General features: G+C 46.1%; 1 protein-coding gene and 1 pseudogene across 26 annotated transcripts in view; one reads left to right on the forward strand and one right to left on the reverse strand.

Annotated features, from left to right (window-relative positions):
- The window catches only part of NLRC5 (NLR family CARD domain containing 5), a 94,551-nt gene extending 86,570 nt beyond the window's left edge, over window positions 1-7,981 (reverse strand). For 23 of the 26 annotated variants that reach the window (XR_010114189.1, XM_055297922.2, XM_063611866.1 and 20 more), the window contains exon 1: window positions 7,874-7,969. The gene's annotated coding sequence lies outside the window, so the exon portion shown is untranslated. Of the gene's footprint in view, window positions 1-7,873 lie in introns of all 26 variants that reach the window. The other 3 variants (XM_055297913.2, XM_055297934.2, XM_055297916.2) reach the window with 2 other exon arrangements.
- Window positions 1-8,041, forward strand: part of LOC129492611 (cilia- and flagella-associated protein 69-like) — a 28,841-nt pseudogene extending 20,800 nt beyond the window's left edge.
- Window positions 8,042-8,043: the final 2 nt, after the last annotated feature.

An 8,043-nucleotide genomic window follows, 5' to 3' on the forward strand; every position in this document is an offset into this window, starting at 1 on the left:
TTAAAATCTCAAGCAATATTTCCAGACACGTTTCTTGCATTTCATAGATGAAGAAACAGGCTCCAAGAAGTCAAGCAACAAAAGGTGGATTTAAAATCTATGCTGGCCGGGCGCAGTGGCTCACACCTGTAATTCCAACACTTTGGGAGGCCGAGACAGGCAGATCACTTGAACCTGGAAGTTCAAGACCAGCCAGGGCAACATGGTGAAAATCTGTCTTTACAAAAAACACAAAAAAATTAGCCTGGCATAGTGGTGTGCACCTATAGTCCCAGCTACTTGGGAGGCTGAGGCAGAAGGATCCCCTGAGCCCAGGAAGTTGAGGCTATAGTGGGCTGTGATCACACTACTGCACTCCAGTGTGGGCAACAGAGTGAGACACTGTCTCAAAAAAATAAAATAAAATAAAACAATAAAATCTATGCTGATTCCAGAGTCCATTTCCTAACCAAAATATAATACTGCCTTCAACAAATGGTCGTCTTTTAAAACTAAATTATCATTTTATTATGTCTTTATTATTTTTCCTGTTTACAAACATAACCTGTACTCATTTGGAAAGTTCTAAACATTGTGGAAATATACATTATGAAATTTCCTCCACAATCTCACCCTCTAGGGGTAAGTGTATAATTTCCAAAACTCTTTACTCATGTTTGAAGATTTTTTTTGCCTTATCTGAAAGCCAGAACACCATTTCCTTAAAGTTTTTCTAGAAACCATGTCACTTTTAACTTTATTTTTTGAAGTACCACTTGCCACGAACTGAAGGTAACATCGAAAAGAAACTCAAGGGTGGGGCATGGAGGCTCACACCTGTAATCCCAGCACTTTGGGAGGCTAAGGCAGGAAAATTGCTTCAGCTCAGGAGTTTGAGATCAGCCTGGGCAACATAATGAGACCTCGTCTCTATCAAAAATAAAAACAAAAAACAATTAGCCAGGTGTGGTGGTGCGCACCTGTAGTCCCATCTACTTGGGAGGCTGAGGCAGGAGGATCGATTGAGCCTGGGAAATAGAGGCTGCAGGAAACTATGCACGGAGCTGTGCAAACAGTGCACTCCCGCCCAGGTGACAGAGTGAGATCTTGTCTAGAAAAAAAAGAAAGAAAGAAAGCCAAGGAAACAAAAAACACTGTAGCTGGGTATTGCTGCAGACCCGGGGCTCTGACCGGAGGCCTGGCCTCTGCTTGCTGAAAATACCAAGAGTGTGAGAGGTTTACAGATGCGTTAGCACCTGACTGAGGCTTTCTCTTTCACTAGTCTGGAAGAATGAAAAAGAACTGAAAAGGGAACAACTTTGTCACCTTATGATTCAGTGGAATCGAATGCCCTCTCCACATACCTCCTAAAATCCTCTTGTGAACTCCTACGGATAGGTCTTTCTCTGGGAAAACACTGATCTGTCCATTTCAATAAAAGGATTCTGCAGCCCAGAAACACACAGGACACCTTCAAGAACTCAGTGAATAAGACTATTGAGAGACACACAAAACAGCAAGCTATTTCTCTCTTCAAACATGATGCCACGGTAAGATCTGAATGCCTCAAAGCACCAGCTTCCCAAGGCATGCATGCTCCTTCCATTTCACCAGGAGGAACAGAAGGGACCATGCAGTACAAGGGGTTCTTGAGGGTCTGGCGATGGTACAGGATCCATCCCACCCACAAGGGATAGGTGCTAGGGGATTATTGGGAAGCTTCCAGGGGTCGGCAGCCTCTCTACATTGGCACAATCTTTTAGGAGAGAAATTTGACAACATGATTTCAAACGTTTAAAAAATAAAAGTTCATATATCCCTTTAGGAGTCCACTTTGACGACTGAGCCTAAGGAAGCAATCCAGAATGTGAGCAAAGCTCTAGCTACGAGGATGTTCACCAGGGCATTGCTTACGCCTGGATGTCAGTGGGAGCGGCCCTTCCTTTCTTGAGACAGAAACAGCCAGCTGGGACACCAACCCACCTGCAATGCCATGACCTATAGGAGGCTATGGCCTCCCTGGGAACTCTGTGATTCCTGGGGAGGAGATGGGTGAGTGCTCCTCTAGCTGAGGGCTCCTGCTCTAATTCAAGCACTTTGTTGTTTTTTTTGAGACCGAGTCTCCCTCTAACTCAGGCTGGAGAGCATGGCACGATCTCAACTCACTACAACCTCCCCCTCTCAGGTTCAAGCAATTCTCCTGCCTCAGCCTCCAAAGTAGCTGAGATTACAGGCGCGTGCCACCACACCTGGCTATTTTTGTATTTTTAGGAGAGACAGGGCTTCTCCATGTTGGCCAGGCTGGTCTCAAACTGCAGACCTCAAATGATCTGCCCATCTCAGCCTCCCAAAGTGCTGGAATTACAGGCATGAGCCACGGCGCCCAGCCCAGCCCATTATTAAATTACAAAAAAAATTGCAAAAATTGCAAAAATGTCATTCACAGTGAGCATTTGGGAGCACAAAAGCAGACTTTAAGCAACATTTTCTCCTCTTCTCCCTCCTCTCCTCTTCTCTGCCTTCTTCTTCTCCCCACTTTTTTGTTTCTTGCCATCCCCTCTGACTGGTTCCCTCTTCCTCCAGACGCCATGGCCCATGGTTCCCTGCCACGCTCCCTTCAAGTTCTCTCTCAAATGTCCCAACATCCCTACAAGAAGGCCATGTCTGCCTCTGTATCCAGCATGCTCCACCCTCGCCTACCTTGCCTTCTTCACTGCAGTCACTTCCACCTGACCTCGTATGACATGTACATCTTTGTTTACTTGTTTGTCTGTTTCTACTGCCTCATCAGCTCCACAAGGCAGGGAGTAGGTTGTGTTCCCGGATGTAGCCCAGTGCCTAGAGCAGGGCCTGGTGTGTGGAAGCTCAGTGGAGAAGCTGAATGCACTCATGATGGCAGGTGTGGAGCCAGAGTCGGTATCTGCGGTGCTGGTACCCGCCTCACACGGAGCAGAGGGCATTCCTGGACTCACCGAAAATGCCCTTTTGCCATCCTACCCCTAAGAAGTTTCTGGGAGTCATCTCCCTATGTGGCTAACCTCCCTCTACCTTCTCTCCTTCCTTTCTTCTCCCCTCCCTCCACCCCCTTTTCTTTCAGGAGCAAATACAGCACCTCTGCCCCACACGCATACACCATGCAAAGCACTCTGTTCCCACCCAACATGTCCTGGTCCCTGTTGGCCATTTTGCACACAGGTTCCAGCCACCCCAAATCCTATCGAAGTATTTTCCCAAACATATTTCCTTTCCTTCACCATTATGGTGAGAGCTATTGGAAGAATTAAAATGTCATATCTTGCTTTTTTTGGTTTTTTTTTTACAAAAAACAGGGTAAACATCCCATGTATAATACAAGAAAATGAGACCCAATATAAATATCTAACAATGACAGATATGGTTCAGACATTCTACAAGCAACTATGCCACCATTTTAAATGACAGTATAACCACATAATAGACAAAGAGCAAATTCCCTTAACATGAAAAGTGCTTTTACAACTCAACAGGAAAAAGACCAAAAGCCAATAAAAAAGTGGGCAAAGGATATGAACTGACAGTTTATGGAAAATGAGCTACAGATGACTCTTAAATATTTGAAAAGATGTTCAAACTCATTCATAATAAGAGGCATAAAAAACACACCATTGTTAGCCTCCCAGATTTGCAAATATAGAAATTTGGCCCCTCCCCCATCCAGCTGGTGGGAGCAAAAATTAGTACAACATTTAAGGGGGGATAATTTGCCATATTTATCCAAGTTCAAACTGCATATTTCCCTTGACCTTGCAAATCCACTCCTGGTTTTCTTAAAGATTCACTCCCACGTATGAAAAATGATGCTTGACCAAGGATATTCATTACAGCACTGTTGAAATAGCCAAAGACAGGAAATAACCTAAGTGTTCTACAACTGTTAGATCAATTACAGAGCAGTCGTATGGTGAAATACTATGCATCTGTTAAAAAGAAAGAGGGGAGGCCGGGCGCAGTGGCTCACGCTTGTAATCCCAGCACTTTGGGAGGCCGAGGCCGGCAGATCACGAGGTCAGGAGATCGAGACCACAGTGAAACCCCGTCTCTACTAAAAATACAAAAAAAAAAATTAGCCGGGCGTGGTGGCGGGCGCCTGTAGTCCCAGCTACTTGGAGAGGCTGAGGCAGGAGAATGGTGTGAACCTGGGAGGCAGAGCTTGCAGTGAGCCGAGATCGCGCCACTGCACTCCAGCCTGGGCAACAGAGCAAGACTCCGTCTCAAAAAAAAAAAAAAAGAAAAAAAGAAAGAGGGAAAGGGCAGATTTTAAAATTTTGATGTAGAAAGATTTCCAAATTGCACTGTTTTAAAAAAAAAAAACCCCAAGTTAGAGAACACTACATATAGTATACTGCCATTTGTGAGAAGGGAAAAGTACACGTGTGTGTGTGTCTATGTCTATGTATATGTGTGTGTGTGTATGTACATATATATATGTATATATCCATGTTTGCAAAAACCCACTTAGACTGTCTTTGGAAGGAGACACAAGAACCTGATAACATTGGTTGCCTTTGGGGAGGGCAATTGGGTGGCTGGGAGGCAGGAGACGGAGGGAGACTTATTTTTCATTATATCTTTCCAAAGTTTTACATTTTTAAAAACTATATAAATGTATTAGCTGTGAAAAATTAAAAATTTTAAAACGATATTATAAGATTTCATTTTCCTTTACCACATAATTCCATATCATTTATTTTTAAAAGTGAGATACTATTTTCATGTATAAGTCCATTAAAAATATGAATATATGGGCTGGGCGTGGTGGCTCATGCCTGTAATCCTAGCATTTTGGGAGGCCAAGGCTGGTGGATCACCTGAGGTTAGGAGTTCAAGACCAGCCTGGCCAACACGGTGAAACCCCGTCTCTACTAAAAATACAAAAACTAGCTAGGCATGGTGGCACGTGCATGTAATCCCAGCTACTCAGGAAGCTGAGGCAGGAGAATCACTTAAACCTGGGAGGTGGAGGCTGCTGTGAGCCAAGATCATATCACTGCATTCCAGCCTGGGCAACAGAGTGAGAGTCCCTCTCACTAAAAAAAAAATAATAATAAATAAATAAAAAAGATCTGGCAAACAAATCTGGCTCACATCCTTAGATTGCCTCCAAAGTTTTTACAGTGTTTGGACTTGCATTAGCTTGCCTGATCCTTAGTTCAATTCTATATGGAAAACAGAGCAGAGATGCTGGGATGGTGTATTCATTTCCTACTGTTGTCACAGTACTGCTGTATCTGCTGTCAGAAAGTGCCACAAGCTGCGTACATTAAAACAACAGAGATTTCTTCTCTTGCAGTTCTGGAGGTCAGAGTCAGATCAAGGTGTGGTCAGGGCCAGCCTCCCTCTGAAGGCTGGAGGAGAGGATCCGTCCTTGCCTCTCCTGGCTCCCACCAGCTGCTGGCAATTCTAGGTGTCCTTTGGCTCCTAGATGCATCACTGCACTCTCTTCCTCCGCTGTTCATGACTGTCTGATCCCCGTATGTCTCTGTCTTCATGTGCCCATCTCCTCTCTTATAAGGACACTGGTCCTATTGGATTCAAGGCCCATCCTACTCCAGTATGACCTCATCTTCACCAGTTATATCTGCAACAGCCCTATTTCCAAATAAGGCTACGTTAGGAGGCACTGAGGGTTAGGCCTTCAACATATCTTTTGTGGGGAGGCACAATTGAACTCATAACAAATGGGAAAAGTCATGCTAAGAAGTTATGGTTGGGTGTGGCAGCTCACGCCCATAATCTCAACACTTTGGGAGGTTGAGGCAGACTGATCACTTGAGGCCAGGAGTTTGAGAACTTATGTCTATTAAAAAAAAAAAAAAAAAAAAAGGAGGCCGGGCAAGGTGGCTCACGCCTGTAATCCCACGGGAGGCCGAGGCGGGTGGATCATCTGAGGTTGGGAGTTTGACGCCAGCCTGGTGAACATAGTGAAACCCCATCTCTACTAAAAATACAAAAATTAGCTGGGTGTAGTGGCGGGTGCCTGTAATCCCATCTACTCGGGAGGCTGAGGCAGGAGAATCGCTTGAACCCAGGAGTTGGAGGTTGCAGTGAGCCAAGATCGCACCACTGCACTCCAGCCTGAGCAACAGAGTGAGACTTCATCTCAAAAAAGAAAAGGGAATAAAGAACAACAACAGCAAAATAAGTTTTGCTGAATTTTCCTCAGAGGGGAAGAGGGTATGTGTGTTGGGGCCTGAGGAGGCTGACCCGGCCCTGTGGACACCCGGACAGCTCTGTATCTGATCCAGGAATAAAGTTCAGCATATTGTGAAACTCTGCCACGAACTTTCCCCTCTGCTTGTCTGTCTTCTTCAATCCATCTCCCCTCACACTTGTGCAGCACTTTAAGGTTGAGCAAGGCACTGGGCGGGCATGCATCATCTCATTCAATCCACAAAACACAGTTTGTAGGATAGATTTGCATATATTCGTTTTACAGACGAGAAACCAAAGTTTCGAGAAATTGAATGGTTAGTTCATGGTCATCCAGCAAATACCAGGCGTTGAGAGCCCCAGTCTGTCGCCGTCCACACCATGTGCAGGTCCACCTGGCACTGTGCTTCTGGAGACAAGGGGGGTGGGCATCATGGATGGCCATTCTGGGCTATGGTTCAGTAAGGTTTGCAGAAAGCACGCTGGATGGGAGTCTAGATACATCTGAAAAGCATCAGATACGTCTAGATACATCTGAAAAGCCCATGGCTTTTCAAGATTTATTTCTCCCTTAGAGAAACGGAAAGTGATTTGAAGGGGCAATGAGGCTCCAGGATCTGGCCCCGGGGTACTCTCTGCCTCCTGCTACCCCTGGGTTTTAGAGGCTGGGAACTGCCAGTTTTCAAACTGCTTTTTAGGTCTGCAGAAACTTCAACCTTTTAAAAAAGGAAACATAGAACCCCAACTTATAAAATGGACGCAAACGGCACTGAAGGTAGGAGCCTCTTTCGACCTCCCGAATGATCGCCCCAGACAGTTTCAAGTCCTGGCTTTCTGGGTGAGAATAGTGACAGAAAACCACATGGGAATGCAGAAAGCAAGTAACGAAACAACACCCACGTATTCACCTATTACTTATGAGGTTAAATGTTCCTTAGAAATAATCTGGAGATTTGACATTAAGGAATAACTATTAAAATGTTTGTAGTATGCTGGTGGTACTGTGGTTTTGTTTTTAAAAGATGCCTTATCTTTTAGTACATTCTGAAATACCTCAGTTGAGATGCTATGCTGTCTGCCATTTGTTTCAAAATAACCAGCGGTGGAGATTGGGCCACCTAGGTGGCCTTGGGGTCGTGACTGTCCAAGCTGAGCGTGGATACGTGGGGCTTCATTATATGAAAACCCGCAGGTGCAGAAGGCTCAACCTAATTCTATTCCTTCTACTATTGTATATGTTTGGAATTTTCCATAATAAAAAGTTGTTTAGGCTAAAAAGTCTAAATTGCGTATAATTAACAGTGTAACTTCCGTAATTGTTTTAAAATCAATGAAAAGTTGCAAAGAAAAAGACAGAGAGAGTGGGTGGCTCCGGTAGGTGACAGGAGCTGCGCAGGGAGGGAAGCACAGCCGCTTACTGTGTCCCCCCATCCAGGCGACCCTCATCTGCCATCCTCTGCGGGCCGGCAACTCTTCCTCCAAACTCCCTGGGCACATGCTCTGCGCGCTGCCGGGCCACTGGCGCCCTGTCCCCTGTCCGCTCACCCGGCTATCCATCGGCCACCCACCCAGCCACCCGCACCTCCCGCTCCAGGGCCTCTGACATCCTCTCCACCCCTCTCCGTGCAGAATTCGAACCTCGATCCTCTCCCTTCCGCTAGCCCCAGCCCGGGTCCCACAGCCCCGCGGCACGCCCGGCACTTACCCTCAGCGTTCCCGGCTCCTCCGCGCTCTGCGCGAAACTGAAAGTAGAAGCCGCCTAGAGCTGCTCGGCCAGTGCATGGAACTGGCGGCTGCTGCCGAGAAATCACGTGGATTCGAGGTGCCAGCCCGAGCCAGATGGGGCTTGGGCGCAGGATGGGCGGGGGCCTAACA

Source organism: Symphalangus syndactylus, chromosome 11, assembly GCF_028878055.3.
Source record: "Symphalangus syndactylus isolate Jambi chromosome 11, NHGRI_mSymSyn1-v2.1_pri, whole genome shotgun sequence".
Classification (NCBI taxonomy): domain Eukaryota; kingdom Metazoa; phylum Chordata; class Mammalia; order Primates; family Hylobatidae; genus Symphalangus; species Symphalangus syndactylus.